This window comes from Meles meles, chromosome 20, assembly GCF_922984935.1.
Source record: "Meles meles chromosome 20, mMelMel3.1 paternal haplotype, whole genome shotgun sequence".
Classification (NCBI taxonomy): domain Eukaryota; kingdom Metazoa; phylum Chordata; class Mammalia; order Carnivora; family Mustelidae; genus Meles; species Meles meles.
Genome location: NC_060085.1, coordinates 27053363 through 27074658, shown reverse-complemented (window position 1 = coordinate 27074658; position 21296 = coordinate 27053363). Strand labels below are relative to the sequence as shown.

The following is a 21296-nucleotide window of genomic DNA, read 5'->3' as shown; positions in this document are numbered from 1 at the left end:
GCGCGGATTGATGGGAATGTTCTGGATCTTAGCCGTATCAGAGTCAATGTGCTGACTGTGAAACTGAACCATAGTTTCACAAGACAGTACCACTGAAACAAACTGGATGATGGACATATGGGATCTCTCTCTGTTATTTCTTACAACAGCATGTAAATCTGTAATTACCTAAAATAAAAAGTTTAAACTTAGATATTCAAACAAGGAGTGGTAGCAATTGGAAGACTAAGATCCACCATTTTGGGTGTTTAGAGTTTGCATTCTATATGCGTCCCCAGCTAGAGAAGGCCCGGATTAAGAAAGCAAGTGAAAGGGTAGAATAGAGAAGCAGTGATGGCATTTTCCAGAGAAACCAAATCCAGTGACCAAAACCCCTACCTGCCTGATCATTAACATCTCTCTGCTCCTGAGGAGGAGGGAGAGGAGAGGGTGTTAAAAATACACATTCTTGGGATGCCTGGATGGCTCCGTGGTTAAGTGGCTGCCTTTGGCTCAGGTCATGATCCCATGGTCCTGGGATCCAGTCCCAAATCAGGCTATCTGCTCCGCAGGGGGTCTGCTTCTCCCTCTGCCTACAGCTTCCCCTGCTTGTGCTCTCTCTCCTCCCCTGACAAATAAACAAAATCTTTAAAAAAAAAAAAAAAATACACATTCTCAGGCTTTGCACCAGACATGCTGAATCAGAATCTCTTAAGATAGAACCCTAGGAATTAGATGTGTTAACAGCCTCCCTACATGATTTTTTTTTTTTTTAAGATTTTAAAGGCAGATGCTTAATGACTGAGCCACCCAGGCACCCCTCCCCACCTAATTCTTACTAAGACAGTAAGCAGGAAACACAGACCTAGTCCACCCTCCTGTCTATATACAGGGGGAGTCATAATGAAGGTATAGATTAAATCATATACGAATGTTGACATTCTTTCCTCAAAGGCTCAGAACTGTTTTAATCTCCTTGGATGGTATGATTTAGGCATTACCACAATCACTACTCAACAAATGCTTATCAACAAGGTATTCAACAAATCCTTTCTACTGAATTCTCATTTAAATAGGTGATTTAGAAAACAAAGCCAAATAAGCAGTTAACCTGGTGAGTGGATTTTAAAATAGATCTTATTGCGCTATCATTCACTTCCACTCCGTGTATTTAAGAAAAGTGGATAAAGTTCTCATAGCAGGAATTCCCGCCTCCTCAGGAATATGTTAAGGATGGCAATTCAACAATATCCACTCAATTATGAGTGAATCAGCTGTGTACAGCTGGCAGCTATGCTGAGTTGGGTTCATATCAGGGTATAAAATAAATAAATTAATTAATTAATGTATATATACATCTATATATATATTTTTAAAGATTTTATTTATTTATTTGACAAACAGAGATCACAAGCAGGCAGAGAGGCAGGCAGAGAGAGAGGAGGAAGCAGGCTCCCCGCTGAGCAGTGAGCCAGATGTGGGGCTCGATCCCAGTACCCTGGGATCACGACCCAGCTGAAGGTAGAGGCTTTAACCCACTGAGCCACCCAGGCGCCCCTATATATATATATATTTTAAAGATCTTGTTTATCTACTGGACAGAGAGACAGCAAGTGAGGGAACACAAGCAGAGGGAGTGGGAGAGGGAGAGGCAGGCTTCCTGAAGCCCGATGCAGGGCTCGATCCCAGGACCCCAGGAACATGACCTGAGCGGAAGGCAGACACTTAATGATTGAGCCACCCAGGCATCCCATAAAATAAATATTTTAAGACAATTCATGTAGTGTGGCAAATCTCTTAAGCAATATGCTAATGCAATTATTTCTAAATTCATACAGATAAAATGCTGAAAACTTCTGACATTCTTAAATTTGGGGGATCAATCCTTTACAGTGGAAATTTTCTTTTTTCCAGGGTTGTCTTACTGGCAAATTTTCTGGGCTTTTACATTCTCAGAGTCAAGCTGAAATTAGCATATATAGTTGAGTACTTCCAAACAATCACACATCCAAAAGAAGCTCTTCTGATGTCTAAAATTGAGGGAAAATGTTGATTCTCAAAAGTCACTTCTAGCATCTATTATTTCACTACAATTTATCACAGGAATAATAATAACTTAATTTAATTTTTTAAAGGATTTTATTTATTTATTTGCTAGAGAAACAGCAAGAGAGGGAACACACGCAGGGAGACTGGGAGAGGAAGAAGCAGGCTTCCTGCTGAGCAGGTAGCCCAACGTGGGGCTCGATCTCAGGACCCTGGGATCATAACCCGAGCCAAAGGCAGACACTTAACGACTGAGCCACCCTGGCACCCCTCGAACAATATTAATTTTAAAAATTCCAGTTCAGTGTTGGGCACTTTGTAGGTACTGAGTAAAACACTGTTGTCGTGCTTTACATATGTTGAGTTTAAAGTTCAACCCTGTGCTTTACAAAGATGTTGCTACCAACTGCAAATATCCACTAAAGCACCCATAACGTTCCAATCCCTGTACTTCATTCATGCTGGGGTGTAAGTCTGAACAGAAAGGTACAATCTGATTCCATTCCTTCCTTTGTAGGTACATAATTTAGATTAAAAAAAAAAAAACTGTCTATAAACATGTGACTCTTGATCTCAAAGCCGTGAGTTTGAGACCCACATTGAGGGCAGCGTTTACTTAGTAAAATTCAGAACTTCCTGAACACATATTTGTGCCAGAATAGGTTACATCTACACTATCTGGTCAATTGGCAAACATCTTCTCACTGTACTCCTTTTTATATGCTCTTTGCCCTTTATTCCTCTCCCCTCCCCTCAACTGACAGTAACCATTATGTGCTCTAGTCTTGCATGAGCCTTTAGAGTTGTCTCTACTCCAGGAACGCAGGACTATCAGGCTAATAATTCTCACTAAGGTATTCCTGAAGTCTCTTCATTGATACCCTATAAAGTTGGCTATTATTGTGATTATGATTATTACACTGTCTTAAAAAAGACCTGTCTATAAAGTAGCACACAATAATGATTGGGGAAAACATGTGACAGAGTGAAGCAGTAACTACAAGATAATGCCTGGGTCATGTTGTCAGACGGTGATAGCCAAAATGACATCGCCATTAATGTCTACGCCAAGACATTCTTTAAATTTAGGCCAGTGATTTCCAAAGAGGGTGATTCTGACCCAAGTGACATTTAGCAATGTCTGGAGACATCACTGGTTGTCACAAGGGCTGGGGGAGTGCTACTGGCATCCAGTAGATAGAGGTCAAGGATGCTGCTAAACACCTACAATGGCCAGCACAGCCCACCCCATCCCCCCCCCCCCCCCAAAGAAGGACTACCTGGCACGAACGTCCTTAGAGCCAAGGCTGAGACACTCAGGTTCAGGTGCATCGATAATTCAGTCATCCCAGCCCACGGAGGCTTGGCTTACAGGGTGGTGCTGGGGGCTACCTCTGTCATCATCTGCAGTTGGCTGTAGCCTACTAGTATCTCATACACAACACCACTTGTGTCCACCTAGACTTTACCTAGTTACTGGTGGCCTGAAAGCACCACCCATTGTGTAAAAACACATCAGGGACCCATTAAGGCTTCACTGTGGCCCCCAAGTCCCATATGCCATCTGGTAACAGATACAGAAAGACACTGGAGAATATAAGGTGATTTTGCTAGAAAATATTTCTTTTAAGTAAACTCCACCCCCAACATGGGTCTCAAACTCACAACCCCAAGATCAAGAGTCGCTCTACCGACTGACCCAGCCAGGCATCCCTGCTCAGAAATATTTTTACTCTGGTTCAATAAGGCAAGTTAGTTCCTTACTATAAAATGTTTGAATTATTTTATTTTGCATGATACCACCATCCACTTGACCAAAAGGAAATATTTTCACCTCAAATTTCCAATCTATAAACTAAACACAGCACAGCTGTCCACTGCTGGCAATCAGGCTGTAGCTCTTATTAAAGCAGAGAGAAGAGTACCCTGGGGACTAGTAGAAACCCAACATTGAAGTCTGACCTCCTCCTCCTGCACCACAGTCAGCAGCCCAGAATCCTCCAGCAAATCATTCCCATCTTTTCCACCAACTCTAATGCAGAATGGAAACTGCCGTGTGTATCAAAGAGACAATAAACCACCAAGGCCCATCAGGCAATGAAGGGCTCTGTAGTGCAGCCCTGAGTCTCACCGATCTACACCTGTCCCCAAACCCTGCCATCTGCTGCCACTTCCCCAAAGGGCCTTCTTCTCGCTCCCCCTTGTGACACCACACCCTCCATCTCGGTGGGGCAGGGTGGCCATCCTGTCAAGCCCTAGCATTTTGGCTAGTTGGTGTGGTCTGGTGCAGAAGTTCTTCAAACTGGAAAGGCACCAGGACCACGGAATTTCTCACTTAAGAGAGGTTAGAGAGAAGCAAGCACCGATCCTGTGCCAGGAACTTTGCTAAGCCCTTTACTCTATACTTCTTTCCAATTCTCACAGCTGCGGAGAGGGTAGATCTCAGCTCCATTGAGTGAGCTGTCCAAGGTCACATAACTAGGAAGCCGCTGAGTGGGAAGTGCAACCCCAGTAGCAGATTCCCAACACCCTCCCACCCACCAGGCTGGCAGCCCTCGGTGACCTGGGGCGCCCTGAGCTCTTTCTGCAGCCCTGAAAGTGGGTGCAACTAGCACTAGTGGGTGCAACTCAAGTGGTCCATTTTTTCTTTTTTTAAGATTTTATTTATTTATTTGAAAGAGAGATCACAAGTAGGCAGAGAGGCAGGCAGAGAGAGAGAGAGAGAGAGAGGAAGCAGGCTCCGCGCTGAGCAGAGAGCCGGATGCGGGACTCAATCCTAGGACTCTGGGATCATGACCTGAGCCGAAGGCAGAGGCTTTAACCCACTGAGCCACCAGATGCCCAAGTGGTCCATTTCTAATGATGGTGATCTATTGACTCCAATACTGGGGGTGGGGGGGAGGGCCTGTCATTTCCACAACTGTTGATTAATGTTCCTAACACAGGCCGTTTTCCAAGTAAGCATCTTCACTGGCATTTTATTTCCTAAGTTTTCAGAAACACAGTTAAGACTTCCCTGCACAATAGCCGACATTCAAAGATGCCTTGGTTTGATGAAATTTTAGGAACAAAATGAAAAGGAAAACTTATTTTGAATCTGTCTGGCCCCAAATTACCTTAATGAAGCTACAAATCACAGATCACTCTGGGAAAAAAATGTGTAAAAGGAACTAAAACCCAAACTTAAGCAAACCCTTCAAACCAGATTAACCCATATAATTCTTCCTTCTCTTTTGGCACAGATGAGACTCAAAGTACAGAGAGATGAGGGCAGCGTTTTGGAGGTACTTCACCTGTCTGTGTTCCCACATCACTATCTCTAAAGCAGAGGGTGCCGCTGCACTCCATAATTTAGAGAACTTAAAAAAATAAAAGGATATGGGGCGCCTGGGTGGCTCAGTGGGTTAAAGCCTCTGCTTTCGGCTCGGGTCATGATCCCAGGGTCCTGGGATCGAGCCCGCATCAGGCTCTCTGCTCAGCGGGGAGCCTACTCCCCCGTCCCCCCCGCCTGCCTCTCTGCCTACTTGTCATCTCACTCACTCTGTCAAATAAATAAATAAAATCTTTTAAATAAATAAATAAATAAATAAATAATAAAAGGATACTAATGGTTTGACCCTCCCTCCCAGAGATTCGATTTAACTTGTCTGGCTGAAACACGGCATTAGTAGGTCCTATAAGTTCCCCAGGCGATTCTAACGTGCAGCCAGGGGCAAGAACCATGGTTCTAAAACCTCTTAAAAAGGAAGCAGCTTTACACTGTAAAAATAAAAACCCTCTCGAGAGGAAGAAAACAAATGAGCCAAGCACCCACCAAACCTCATAGCCTCCTCCATCCCCGCCCTTACCCCTCCTTGCCGATGGGAACCATTACCCTCATTTCGTAGCTGGGGATAATGAGTCTCTGAAGAGGCAAATGCGTTGACTAGAAAGAAACTGATAACTCTGAGACAGAAGGCCTGGTCTCCAGCACCTACTAGCCACACCACTCTCTTGGGTTCATTCCCAAACCCACTTCCTCCTCGCACTTTCCCTTCATAGGAAGGCCTGCAAAGAACGCTGAGAACGGATGAACTTGCTGGCCATCCAGCACCATCCTACTTCCCTGCTCAGGAACCTTCCAGGGTTCCCACTGGCCAGAGACTAAAACCCAACTCTTAGCCTAGCTTCCATGTTCTGCTCTCACCCAACCAAAGTGTCCTAACTCTTCCTCCTCCTCAAACCCGCCTCTGCTCAGTCAGAGTCTGTGTGTCCTAAACATCCCCTACTGATTCCCCTCTTTCTCTGTTCTACCAAGTCAACACCTGGCAAGGTCAGCTGTTTAATCATGTTACTGCTATTTCTGTCCTATGTCTACCTATGTCTGGGGAGAGGAGGGACTCTCTCCAACTGAATTAAGGTAAGTTCTTCAAGGGCTAGAATCAACGTATTTCTTTGTATTGCAAACAGCACCCAGCACGAGGTCAGACCCATAGTAGCAAATACTTGTTGGTGGGATTTATTAACTGACTGATTGCTCCTTTGGGAAGGAGGAAGCATGTTGCTTTTTCATGCACACCTACACACAGGAAAAGTCAAACAGCACGCTCAAGAAAATCTCATTGGATGTGGGGGCATGGGTGAAATTGATGAAGGGGATTAAGATGTACAAACTTCCAGTTATAAAATAAATAGGCCATGCGCCTGGCTGGCTCAGTCAGTTAAGCACCTGCCTTTGGCTCAGGTCATGCTCCCAGGGTCCTGAGAGAGAGCCCCACATCAGGCTCTCTGCTTAGTGGGGAGTCTGCTTCTCTCTCTACCTCTACTCCTTCATCCCTTCTCATGCTCTCAGAGTTGTATGTCAACTCTACTTAAATAATAAAACAGAATTTTATTATTTTTTTTAATTTTATTTATTTATTTGACAGACAGAGATCACAAGCAGGCAGAGAGAGAAGGGGAGGCAGGCAGAGAGAGACGGGGAAGCAGGCTTCCCACCGAGCAGAGAGCCCGATGCGGGGCTCGATCCCATGACCCCGGGATCATGACCCGAGCCAAAGGCAGAAGCTTAACCCACTGAGCCACCCAGGTGCCCCCAGAATTTTTTTTTTTTAAAGAAAGTCTCCATGGACCTTCCAAGCCCTGATTTATCATCCTTTATAAACCCAATATTCAAACCCGTGGTATCACACAGCACAAGGGCCAGAGCTCACGGGTATTGGGCAACAGCATCCCAAAGGACAACAAGGTCTCGAAGGAAATTCTACGTGGCAGGACTTCTGCTCAGCTCACCAGCAACCTGCCTGGCTGCTTATAATTCTTAATATTTCACCTAGAATTAATGATGACTCCTTCTCTGCTAAATATTCATTACTATTGCTGTTTCATTTGTAGATTTTCAGTGTTGAAATGTACCTATGTTTTATTCTCATTGCTGTGCACTCCAATAATGTGCAAAACCTGCCTCAAACCAATGAAAGCAATCAGGTTTTTTTTTTTTTTTTAAGATTTTATTTATTTGACAGACAGAGATCACAAGTAGGCAGAGAGACGGGGGAAGCAGGCTCCCCACCGAGCAGAGAGCCTGATGCGGGACTCAATCCCAGGACCCTGGGATCATGATCTGAGTCGAAGGCAGAGGCTTTAACCCACTGAGCCACCCAGGTGCCCCAGCATTCGTGTTTTAAAAGGCATTTGAAGAGGGGGCACCTGGGTGGCTCAGTCAGTTAAGTGTCTGCCTTCAGCTTGGGTCATGATCTTGGGGTCCTGGTATCAAGTCTTACATCAGACTTCCTGCTCAGCAGGGAGACTGCTTCTCCCTCTTCCTCTGCCCCTCCCCACTTGTGTGCAGATGCACTCTTTCAAATAAATAAATAAATAAAATACTGGGCAGGTAAGTGAATCCAACTGTATCTCCTTTTCAACCAAGTGAAATAAGTCTCGTTTAAAATCTGAATCATAGAACTGTGTGCTTCACCTTTATGCAAAGCAAGTTCTCCAGTTTCTACTCTGTGTTCCCAGAAGGGGCAAGGAACACGTCATAAATGTGCTTTGATGCCTGCAGTGAGATGCCACCACCTTACTGAGCAAGCTTCTTTCCTCTCCAGGCCTTTTGAAGTCCAAGCTCTCCTCTGCGGGACAGTCTCCTGCCCTGCCGGGGGAGCTCCCCGCCTGACTTCAAAGACAGCGATGTTTCAGCTAGGAGCAACACTGCAAAGCAGCGCTCAAAAATCCTTTTGGCAGCAGACATGACTAGAGAATGAACACGGCATTTTAAATAGCAGTTTCTGTGGCATTCTGTGCAAGGACCCTTAAATGACGCCAAAGCAAATCACATAATTTGCTAAGATGGGACATGAATCCCATCTTACGTCAAAGCAAAGGGGGAAAAACCCTCAAAAACCTCGGGCTCAATTAAATAGTAATTAAAAATGAAATATGACCTCCAATAATCCTCAAATTTCTTGGGCCGATGCCCTAAAAGTGTAGACACAGACTCAGTGAACATAACCTCCGAAAACCACTATTTAGCTGGCTGACAAGAAAACTCTGATCTGGTCAGAAATAATGATGTTCATGGGGGCTCCGGTATCTGACAGCTAGTACCAACCTGAGTACCAGCTAGGAAGGAAGTGTTCTTCCTCCAGGGCCACTTCTCTGCCTTCCCACTCTGTGCCGTGGCCCCAAAGCCTTCTGGAGGCTGATGTGCTGATGGGCCACAGTGCGCTCTCCTCCCCCATGCCTCCACTGCAAGTCCCCAAGGGGAGAGGCCTGGTTTTCCAGTCACAGTCCAGTTCAAACCCCAGCTGGCACTTACTGGTTTTGAGACCTAACTTTGCTGAGCCTCTGAGCCTCAGTTTATCTGCAAAAGCATACCTTTCCAACAGGATGGCAGTACGTATTAGAGGAAACCATATATTTACGGCACCCAGCCCAGAGGCCAGCTCCATAACTTAGTTTCCTTTCCTGCTAAGAAATAGCAAACACAAGGTGTGTACAGATGAATACACCAGGGCCCTAATCAGCAAGCCCAGGAGACAGCCACAGCACTATCAGGAGCACCAAGGGAACAATAAAAAGCAGCCATTCTCTCTGAACACAGGAAATAACCGTATCAGTCTCTGATTTCTGACAGCAGGCACCACTACTCCAGCTTCTCTTGTCCCAGCTTCTATGCTCACATTTATTTATTTATCTATCTATTTGTTTTTAAGATTTTATTTAGCGGGCACCTGGGTGACTCAGTCTGCCTTTGGCTCAGGTCGTGATCCCGAGGTCCTGGCATGGAGCCCTCCTTCGGGCTCCCTTCTCAGCGGGGAGCCTGCTTCTCCCTCTCCCAGCCACTCCCCCTACTTGTGTTCTCTCTCTCTCTGTCAAAATAAATAAATAAAATCTTAAAAAAAAAAAAAAAAAGAGGGGCACCTGGGTGGCTCAGCGGGTTAAAGCCTCTGCCTTCACCTCAGGTCATGGTCCCAGGGTCCTGGGATCGAGCCCCGCGTTGGGCTCTCTGCTCAGTGGGGAGCCTGCTTCTCCCTCTCTCTGCCTGCCTCTCTGCCTACTTGTGATAGCTATAAAATAAAATCTTTAAAAAAAAAAAAGATTTTATTTTTAAGTAATCTCTACACCCGATGTGGGGCTCAAACTCACAACCCGGAGATCAAGAGTCACATGCTCCACCAACTAAGCCAGCCTGGAATCCTGTCTATATCTATATACTTTTAAGGAAGCTAAGTAAAAAGCCTCACCCTAAAAAAAGCCGGATATCAACAGTAAGAGAAAGGTTATGTTGTTTATGGTATGACCATGTGGTGAAAGACTATGCAAGCCTTTAGAACAGTGTATTATAGGAATTTTTCATGACACAGGACAATGTGGATGGTATAATGTCAAATATTCTAAAGGGATAAAAAAACCGATAACAGGGTGCCTGGGTGGCTCAGCTGGTTAAGCCACTGCCTTCGGCTCAGGTCATGATCCCAGGGTCCTGGGATCGAGTCCCGCATTGGGCTCTCTGCTCAGCAGGGAGCCTGCTTCTCCCCCTCCCCTCTCTGCCTGCCTCTGCCTACTTCTGATCTGTCAAATAAATAAATAAAATCTTTAAAAAAAAAAAACCAATAACATTGATAAGAAGAGGGAACTACAACCGATGTTAACAGTAGTTATCTCTGGGGTGAAATTATGTGTGGTTTAAATTCTCCTGGCTTTTTTTTTTTTTTTTTTTGCATATTTTTTTGGTTATCTGCAATGAGCATATTTTACTTTCCTAATCAGGAAAAACAATTTTTCCAAAAGTTCCTTGGTTTGCTACACATGTAATTTAAAACATGCTACTTTCAAACAAAGAATCCTGAGTGATAAGGACTGAGACTATCTGAGCTCAGAGAAGAGCACAGTACCTTATCCATGATGAATGCAAGCTATCATCTTTCTTCCTTTGGTAAGTGAACTTTCAGTCATTTTATGACTCACCAGCACTTTTACTGTGCTGGGGAGATTGGAAAAACAGAAGATGAAAGTCAAACAAATTAACCCTCCTATTAGTTTCAGCACTGGTAAAATATTTGGTGGGGAAGGCGCTTGAAACTATGGGGAAGTCAAGCTCGGGAAGTCCCTAGTGGTTTCAAAGCAGTAGAACCGCTCAACATCACGAAGGGTGAGGGAGGGCTGACTGCACATAAATTTACTCTGCCTCGCCTAAAAGCATCCCGGTGTATTCCTGAGACGCTAGTTCCAATCATAACCGTGTAGTGACTCTACAGGCCATGTGGCCATAGGCCTCTTCAGAGCTGAAGGGGGAAACCGCTGCGCTGGTGGAGCGTTTACTCTTTGGTTCCTCAACTTATCCCAACTCCCCACAGTGCTGCGAGGTACGAGTCACTATCTCTTTCACAAGAACCCCACCTCTCAGAGGGCAGGTGCCTTAAACGAGGGCACTCAGCTAGGAAGTCAGGAGAACAGACTCCTCGCCATTCTGACCCAGGGCACAGCACTTCCTACCCTGCATGGCCTGAGGCGGGGCACTCACACATCACACACCCCTCATTTTGCAGGAGAGCTCAGAGAAACAGGCAGAACCAGTCGCTCAAGTGAGGAAGGAGCCCAGAGAGAGTGAGGGGCAGATTGCAGACCACAGGAACCCAGGCCTGGGGGACAGGAGTTGAAACAGCTGCAGAGCTCTCCACACCTCCCAGCCCAGGCTCCTGGCTCCAAGACCAGACGAGCCGCCTCCTCCTGCATGTTCACAAACCGCGGGCTGGATGTAATCGGGCACCGCAGAGAAGCTGTGTACAAATATGAAAAGTCTTTTCTTTCCCCAATATTAAATAAGCCCCCCACTCCCAAACACGAGGCAGGTTCCAAAGCAGCAGGGAGGAACATTTTTAGATGTCCTGAAGCAGGTATCAGGCTTCTAGAGTGAGCACCCAGCAATGTGAATAGTGGTTAACTTCAGCTGTCCCAGAATGCAACAGGGCCTTTGACGGGGCCGTTCTGTTTCCTCACTATGCTCCTGTTCACCTCCAACAACAGCACGTCTCCCTGCGCTTCACTATCAGAAACCATTTAGCTCTGGGTCTCAGTGGTCACAAGGCCCCACCCGCTGCAGGGCATGTCCTGTGCTCCCGCTCAGCTCTTCTCACTCAGTTCAGCAGTCTGGAGAGAGTCCTGACCTAAGGCTGTGAGGTACAACACAGTGGCCACTGACTGGGGGACTGCAGTTTAAGTTTTATTTAATTTTATTAAATTTAAGTCGTCTAAGTGGCTAACTGTAGCCACTGGACAGGAACTGTTTGCAGACATACACATGAGATATTTATGAAAACAGGAGCACAGTAAACATAGTGTGTTATGACTTGCTTTTCTCCCCCCCACTTAATATAAGAAAAATCTCTTTCCACATTAGCAACCACACATCTGGATATTATTTTTAATGTCTGTATCTGGGCTGTCCAGGATAGTAGCCACAAGCAGGATGTAGCTATTGTGAACCTGAAATGTGGCTAGTCCCAACTGCGGTATGTTGTAATTGTACAATGCACACCAGATTTCAAAAACTTTGTAGGACATAAAGAACATAAAACATGTTAATAGTTTTTATACTGCTTATCCACTGAAATAATATTCTGGATATACTGGGTTAGGAACAGGTCACTAAATTCATTTCACCTTTCCTTTTTACTCTTCCAATGTGGCTATGAGAAAACTTACAATTACATGCGTGATCTGGACAGCACTGCCCTACGGCCTTCACGGCACGTAATGAACTAACTCCAGGCCTCTGCAGCCAGGGTGGGAGAACGGAGAAAATGGCAACCCAAATCGGTGTCTGGTTCGGTGGCTCAGGGGAGGACCCCTAACTCAGCCTCGTCTAAGCCCCGGCTTCGTGGAGACATCAAACAGGTCCACGGCTCTGTGGGCCTTGATAACAGATCAGGCTGGGGATGGCTCAAAGTCCACTGGCCTACAGACCATTCTGCCGCCCCCAGCCCTATGGCCTGGAGCACGTTACTTACCCTCTCTGCACCTCATTTTCTTCCAACAGAAAAATGGAGATAATAGCTCAATCCAGAGTTGTCATGAGAATCAGGTAAGAATCTAGAAAAGTTAAATATACGCTCACCATATGACTAAGCAATTCCATTCCTAGATATCTGCCCAGGAGAAATGAAAGTCTGTCCACACAAAGACTGGTACCCAATGCTCATAGAAGCTCTATTCACAACAGCCCCAAAGTGGAAACAACCCAAATGCCCACCAGCTAATGAATGTGTAACAAAAGGTGAAATATTACCCGGCAATAAAAAGAAACATGCGACAACATGAAAGAATCTCAGAGCTTTACACTAAGTGAAAGAAGCCGGATGCAAACCATTATACCCTATAAGATACCATTTATATATATGACATTCTAGAAAGGGTGAAATGACAGTAACGGAAAGCCGGCCAGTAGTTGCCAGGGATCAGAGGAAGGATCCTGACTGCAAAGAGGCCTCAAGGAAGTATCTGGAGTGATGAAAATGTTACAGTGGTTACATGGGCGCCTGCATTTGTCCAACTTAGGAAGTGAGATAAGTAACATAGAGAATTTACCACAGGGCTGGGCCCTGCCCGCCCATACCAAGTGCTTAAACAATGCTAGCTCTTATCATGGCAAGTGCCACTGCCTCTTCAGTACTGCCCGAACTTTCTAGAACCAGACTCAGACTCATGATCTTCCTGGGTAAACCAGCTACTGCTCACTTACCCTGGACCGTTTCTCTATTCTTTTCTGGTTTCTTTGTTTCCCTTGTGGCCTCTACCTAGCAGACTTCTCTGTTGCGTTCCTGCCTCTCTCCAGTCCTTCTCTCCCCGCTGCCACTGACCTGATGTGGCCTTTCTAACCCCATCACTTCACTACCACCCTGACCTCTCCTCTCCCCTCCCTTCACGCTTTGCACCGACCCCTACTCACCAGCAGCAAAATAAGCTTCCTAAAAACCACTTCCACACGCTACATAACCTGCTCAAGTCCCTCACTACTGTTCAGATCCCTGAGCCTGGCCTCCAAGGGACCCCAGAGCTGGCCCAATCTCCCCTTCCCATCTTCTACCTCTCATCAGAATCCTCCATGACAGATCCTTTCGAAATGAACAAACAAAGGCAGGGACCACATGGGTCTTGCTCCGATGTGCACCCCAAGTGCGTAGCACGATGCCAGGAACAAAGGGCATGCTCATAGCAGCATCCGCTGAATTAACTGAAGTCTGCAAATGCAACCCAGCCTCAGAGAACACAGCTAGTCATTCTTTAGTATTTTAAACTGAGATCCTTATGGGGTGGGTTAGTAACAGTTTAGAAGAGGATAAACAACTAGAGTCTCAGGAAGGATTTATGTATTAAAGGTTATAAGGCTTCTGTTTACATTTCTAATTTTTAAAAAATACATCAATAAAATAATTATTTAAATATTTTCTCCCTTTGGGACCCCTGGGCAGCTCAATTGGTTAAACATCTGCCTTTAGCTTACATCATGATCCCAGGGTCCTGGAGTCAAGTCCCTCATTGGGTTCCCTGCTTAGAGGGGAGCCTGCTTCTCCCTCTGCTACCGCTCCCCTGGCTTGTGAGCTCTCTCGCTGTCTCTCTGACAAATAAATAAAATCTTTAAAAATATATATATATTTTTTTTCTCCCTTTGGCCCAGAACAGACTAAGAGCCTCCAAGTGAACTCACAGGAAACATGGGGCCAGTCATAGAAATCAGTTGAATGTGTTCATGGTTTATTTGGTTTATCACAATTTGGGCCACTACATAGCTTTTCAACTCATTTTTTTTTTGAAAGATTTTATTTATTTATCTGACAGAGAGAGACACAGTGAGAGAGGGAACATAAGCAGGGGGAGTGGGAGAAGAAGAGGCAGGCTTTCCGGTGAGCAAGGAGCCCATTTCGGGGCTCGATCCCAGGACCCTGGGATCATGACCTGAGCCAAAGGCAGAAGCTTAATGAAGCACCCAGGCACCCACTTTTTAACTGATTTTGCTCTGCGTCACACATGGTTTCATTTATACCCATTAATGGACCATGACTAAAGACAGGCTTTTATTAGGAATGCCAATGGTAAAATAGGAGTTAAGTGAGAAGTTAGTGAGAAATACGAGAAGTGAGAACCATCATAAAATTGGTAGTTCTGCAAACTGTCTGAAGATGCTCATTATCAGAGCCTTAAGCTGTGTTCATCTTATCACAATTCTCACTGCCTCTTGTATTTCAAAAAAAATGTAATTCAGATCCCAAACATTAATATAATTTTTAAGAATGTACTGATCTGAATAAAATGTTTTTTAATTCAAAATCACTTCCAGGGGTGCCTGGGTGGCTCAGTGGGTTAAGCCTCTGCCTTCAGCTCAGGTCATGATCTCAGGGTCCTGGGATCGAGCCCCGTATCGGGCTCTCTGCTTGGCAGGGAGCCTGCTTCCTCCCCTCTCTGGCTGCTGCTCTGCCTACTTGTAATCTCTCTCTCTCTCTCTCTGTAAAAAAGAAAAAAAAAAAAAAAAACAAAACACGCAGAGTCAAAATCACTTCCAGAGGGGTTTTTTTACAATTCAGTAGCACTATGAAAGGAGTCTGCAAGTTCAAAAGCCTGGGGAGTGCTGATTTAGAACCTGTTCTCTGAGAGGCTGTTGAGGCAAAGCCCCAGGAAGGACCTGGGCGGCTGGGGCCACTCCCACTGCCCCCTCAGGGCTCCCAGGCAGCCGGGCGGGGCACTTTCCACACCTCCACCTTTGGTTCAGACATCTGCCACCTCTACCAGGAAAGAAGCTCCCTGCTTCATGCATCTTTTTATCTTAATACACCGCCCAGTGCACAGTTCACAGGAGACTCCTCATAGGTGCTTGCTAAGGTTCCCAACACCGTAGAGGCTTTCTGACAAGGAAGAAGCTCTATGCTTCACAGAGTGAAGGGCACCCAAACCCGGAGTCTGTGCCCACAGCCTGCCTAGGGGAAAGGAAGTCAGCGGGGCTCCACAGAACAGAAGTGCACGTCTCAGGAAGCGGTGTTCTGAAGAGGTCAGCTGCCCCCCAGCCCGCCCCCTCACAAGTATCGGCTGGCACGGTCTACTTGGCAGGGCAAGAACAGAGCACAGGGCTTTCTATTTCTCACTCTGCTGCTACAGGTCAAATGTGTGTAAACCGATGCTGGGGACGCAAAAAAGCTTCAAGGTGAAGAGCTGAAATGGGCATCTGTCAGGTGCGCCCCCCTCCCCCCCGAGGCCCAGCCTCTGGGCGCCCATCTGCCAGTTCCGTGGCCGAGCCCCGTGGCCTGCCCATTTGCCTCTTCCACCTCTTCCGCCGCCTCTGAATGCCAACAGCCGGCTCTGCTGCTGGGCAGGGCCCAGAAGGGGACCCCGGGCTGCATCCCCCAAGCCTGGCTATCAAAACAGGTTCCTTCAGAGCGAAAAAGAAAAAGGCGGCAGGGGAGGTTGCTCTTTGACATAGGTCACTGGTCTCTTTTTTGCATTTGGTAGTAAAGCAGTCACAGCTGACAGTGAGACTTTTAAATAAATAACTCTCTTACTCTCTTTTTTCTGCTAAACATACCTGAGCACCCAGCAAGTACCAGTACCTGAGAAATTAGTTACCAGTGTTCTGGCAAATACAGAGGTAATAAACTACATCAAAAAAACAGCTGACACTTATGCGCCAAGGTGTGAGCTCAGTTAATCCGCACAGCAGCACTAACACACTCTTATCATCTGCACTTTACAAAGAAACAAGAGATTAAACCGGTTGTCCAAGGTCACTAAGGTTATTGTCCCTCTGCTCCGGCCTTACCCTTTCACCGCCTTACCCTTTCACGTGTGTGGGAGGGGGAGATTACAAACAGAAAACAAAGTAGTAAGAAATAACAGGTATGGAGGCACCTGGATGGCATAATCCGTTAAGCACTGACTCTCGGTTTTGGCTCAGGTCCTGATCTCAGGATCCTGAGATTGAGCCCTACATAGGGCTCAGCACTGGGTCTATTTGAGATTCTCCTTCCCTCTCCCTCACCCTCTGCCCCTCTCCCGCCCCCCCCCCCCTTGTATGCACACGCCCTCTCTGTCTCTCTCCCTAGCTATCTAAAATAAATAAATCAATCTTTAAAAAGAAAGAAAGAGGGGCACCTGGGTGGCTCAGTGGGTTAAAGCCTCTGCCTTCAGCTCAGGTCATGATCCCAGAGTCCTGGGATCAAGTCCCACAACGGGCTCCAAGATCCACGGACAGCCTACTTCTCCCTCTGACTTTCTCCCCTCTCATGCTCTCTCTCACTGTCTCTCTCTCAAATAAATAAATAAAATCTTTAAAAAAAGAAAGAACGAACGAACGAACAGATATGTAAAATGCTTGCACGTTTGGAACCAATAAAGCTCAATAGGAATTTCACAGGAAGGAAAAGCATATTCAGCTCTGCAGGGGCGCCTGGGTGGCTCAGTGGTTAAGCATCTGCCTTCCGTTCAGGTCATCATCCCAGGATGTGGCACAGAGCCTTGTTTCGGGCTCCCTGCTCAGTGAGGAGTCTGCTTTTCCCTCTCCCTCTGCCTCTTCCCCTGTTTGTGCTCTCTCTGTCTCTCTCTCAAATGAATAAATAAAATCTTTTTCAAAAAATAAAGAAAAGCATATCGAGCTTGGTAAGGTAGTTGTCCCCAGGAAATGTTCCCTGAGCAGTAGCTCAGATAACAGCAATCATACAACAAACCCCATTTACTCAACAAACACGGACTGAATCTTACTATTATATGCTAGGGAATGTGCTAGTTTGAAATGGAATCAAAGTAACAATACACAGACATGAAAGGCTGGATTTGGAGTTGGGGGTAACCTCAGAGAGAAAGACTAGGACAGAGGCAGAACAAGCCGCCCATAGGCACCACCCATATTCCCCTTGCTATCTGAGTGGCTGAAAGGGGCAGAGGCGTGTCCTGCATGCTCAGAGCTCCCAGAGTCAGGCCTGCTCACCAGGCCTGCTCACCACCGCACCCCCAGCACCGACCGCAATGGCCGTCGGAGAGCCAGAGCCAGAACCCGAGAAGCAGCACGGAGTGGAGAGCAGCAGGCTGTTAGTGAATGTGGTATGCACAGGGGGACACACGGGGATACATGGAGCACGGCGATGTGTCAGCCAGCCATTCCCTGTGCTCTGGGGGGACAGTGAGAGTGCTGGGTGTGGTGTGAGCAGGCCCGCTTCAGGCTCCATTTCCCCCTGCAGGACTAAAGTGCACCTGTCCCCCGCCCACCAGTCCCCTGTCACCGGGCGAAGGGCAAGCTGGAAGGCAGGCATGCGGAACAACACTGCCTTCCCTTTGCACCTCGGAAACAGCTGCGGCATCTTAGACCCAGGTTTGTCCCATACCAACGCTCCTCCCGCCACCCCAAAACAGCCTCGACTGAACTGCAGAGAGATGACCAGTTTCTGAGGAGCCACACAGAAGCAGTGTGGCAGCCTGGTTGAAATGTCATAAAGAAAGAGGTGGCCAGGGCACCAACACCATGCTGTCCCACACAGAGGTCCCTGCCTTCCGCGGGGCTCCTCTACTAAGTCATCTCAGCACCTACACCTCAATGTCCTCGGCAAGGTGCAATCCAGAGTAACCCCTCCCACGGACAGGACAGAATTCATCTACTGTTCTAAAGCCACGGCTTCCTGAAAGCAGGGCTCATGTGGCAGCAAGGCAAACTGTTTAGATACGAGCTACTTCTCCAACTTTGCAGTTTGAGCGTTGGTGGTATAGTGGTGAGCATAGCTGCCTTCCAACTTTGCAGTTTGAAAAACCTTCTCCAGCAGTGATTCTTAACCTAAGATTCAATGCCAAAGAGTAGGCTTCAGGCCAGGGAAGATCTGGGAGGTTATCGTAACATGTGTATGAGCATTTACAGAGAATTTGTCCCTCTGAAAAGACTGTGAAAGGAGGTAAACTCAGAGAGGTAAAGAACTCGTGCTAAGAATGTGTCTCGAGTTTAGTATCCTGCAATGTTATAAACTTCCCAGGGTGACGGCTAAAAGGTATGGGGCTTCCTTTCAGGGTAATGAAATGTTCTAAAATTCATTATGATAAATAATAAATCTAAAAAAATGGGGGGATGGGCAGCTCACGTTATGATCTCAGGATCCAGGGATCGAGCCCCGCATTAGGCTCTGTGTTCAGTGGAGAGTCTGCTTGAGCATTCTCTCCCACTTCCCGCTGCCCCTCCCCCTTGCTGTTTCTCTCTCTCTCTCTCTGAAATGAATACATAAAATTTTAAGACTGATTATGGAGATAGATATACAACTCTGTGAATCCACTTATATGGACTTGTATAGTCAATGGGTAAATTGTATGGTATGTGAATTACATATAAAGCTGTTACTAAGAAAAAAAAATTCTAGAAGAATTCTGTTGCAATAGGTTCCCAAACTAATATTAAACTAATAGGAATACCCTCTTACCCAACAAAAAAGTAACTACTCAATTATCTGAAGACCACAGGAAAAATGTACTCTTTTAGTAAGCAGGAGGAAATATGTGACAGCATATCAACTGGAAATGGCCAGACTCACCCCATATTTGACAGTCAGCAAGATCAGCTGGAGACTAAATGGTCAATCCACATAAACTCTTCCCCTCGAGGGGTACAAGTATTTACCCCAAATATAGTGCCTGTCCCTTAGTCCTTAGTCAACATTTTTTTTTTTTTAAGATTTTATTTATTTGACAGAGAGAAATCACAAGAGAGGCAGGCAGAGAGAGAGGAAGGGAAGCAGGCTCTCCGCTGAGCAGAGAGCCCGATGCGGGACTCGATCCCAGGACCCTGAGATCATGACCTGAGCCGAAGGCAGCAGCTCAACCCACTGAGCCACCCAGGCGCCCCATTAGTCAACATTTTCAAACTGAAAATGAAGTTCTCTGTCGTCTCCTCTGAAGACAGTCATACCTTAATTTCCCCTACCATGTGCATCTTACTTGTGAAAGAAGTCACTGACAAGAATGACTTCCGGTTTTAGGGGGAAAACAATGGAAAAAAACCCATTACTCTCCCTTCTACAACACCCCTAAGCACTCAAGCACTTCTGAGTTCCAAAACAATGTTCGAATCCAGTTCTCCTGTCTTCAGGATGCTGAAAGCTGGAACATAAAGGAGCCTCATTTCAGGTGAAGCCGCTCAGAAATCTCTAGCAGCTTGAAAAGGAACCACTACCTGCCTCAGTAGAAAACAGGTTGGTTCTAGTCGGCCCAAATGAACCCTTGTAGACCATCAATCAACAATCTATATTTTGAACAATCTTATTAAGATCACAAACTACATGGAGGCTACGTACACATGGGTGAATATTTATGATATTGCCCTGAGGAGCAAAACACATAAGATCTTTTCTCCTAAAATAAACCTCAGTCCCAGAATCCTAGTTTCTTCCAGGTAACTACAGCCAGCTTCTTATTTATATTCCTACTACAAAAAATCTTCCTAGTGGGATAATCCTCAAAAGAAGTGATGAGGCCTAAGAATCATCAGCCCCTAGGGGCACTTGGGTGGCTCAGTTAAGCGTCTGACTCTTGACTTCAACTAAGGTCAGGATCTCGGGGTTGTGAAATCAGGCTCTGCACTGGGCATGAAGCCTGCTTAGGGTTCTCTCTCTCTGCTTCTACCTCTCCCGGCCTCCCCCACCTGCATGCTCTCCCTCAAAAAAAAAAAAAAAAAAAAATCACCAGCCAGCCTCTAAATCAGTCTGCAAAAAATTGACTTCAATAGGTACAGTTTAGGGACACCTGGATGGTTCAGTCGGTTAAGCATCTGCCTTTGGCCTGGGTCATGATCTCAGGGTCCTGGGATGGAGCCCCACATCAGGCTCCCTGCTCAGCAGGAGGCCTCCCACTCCCCCTGGTTGCATTCCCTCTCTCGCTGTGTCTCTCTCTGTCAAATAAATAAAATCTTTTTTTTTTTAAGATTTTATTTATTTATTTGACAGTGATCACAAGTAGGCAGAGAGGCAGGCAGAGAGAGAGGGGGTAAGCAGGCTCCCTGCTGAGCAGACAGCCTGACACAGAGCTGATCCCAGGACCCTGAGATCACCGCCCCCCTCTCCCAGCCAAAGGCAGAGGCTTTAACCCACTGAGCCATCCAGGAGCTCCAATAAATAAAATCTTAAAAAAAGAAATACGTACAGTTTACTTACAATCTCTAAATTAACTAATTACCATTATCTAAAAGGTTCCAACTCAGACTTTTGCAACTATATCCATCACAGGTTTCAAAAACAAGTGGGGAAAATCCATAACCAAATAGAAGACAAGTGGTTTGATTTCAAGAAAATTTGGAGCGCCTGGGTGGCTCAGGTCATGATCCCAGGGTCCTGGGATCAAGCCTCACATCAGGCTCCCTGCTCAGCAGGGAGCCTGATTCTCCCTCTGTGTGTGCTCTCTCATCTCTCTCTCTCAAATAAATAAAATCTTTAAAAAAACAAAAAAGATTTCAAGAAAACTTATTGTCTTCATATAAAATGAGGAACTATTATTTGGTCTGCATTTGCCTATGCAAATACCTTCAAGAAATTTTTTTTGTTAAAGTATTCAGTATAGGGGCGCCTGGGTGGCTCAGTGGGTTAAGCCTCTGCCTTCAGCTCAGGTCATGATCCCAGCATCCTGGGATCGAGCCCCACGTCGGGCTCTCTGCTCAGCAGGGAGCCTGCTTCACCCTCTCTCTCTGCCTGCCTCTCTGCGTACTTGTGATCTCTCTGTCAAATAAATAAATAAAATCTTAAAAAAAAAAAAAAGTATTCAGTATAACTTGGAATTGTAAAGAA

At 46.1% G+C, this 21296-nt stretch overlaps 1 protein-coding gene across 11 annotated transcripts in view; it reads right to left on the bottom strand.

Moving 5' to 3' along the window:
* PXK (PX domain containing serine/threonine kinase like) overlaps positions 1–21296 on the bottom strand; it is a 110971-nt gene that overhangs the window by 84679 nt on the left and 4996 nt on the right. Inside the window, exons 1-2 of one of the 11 annotated variants that reach the window (XM_045990315.1) lie at positions 11708–11714; positions 10805–10806 (exon numbers count right to left, since the gene is read on the bottom strand). The exons of the other annotated variants lie outside the window; for them this stretch is intronic. The gene's annotated coding sequence lies outside the window, so the exon portion shown is untranslated. Of the gene's footprint in view, positions 1–10804; positions 10807–11707; positions 11715–21296 lie in introns of those variants that run through there. 11 annotated transcript variants of the gene reach the window in all.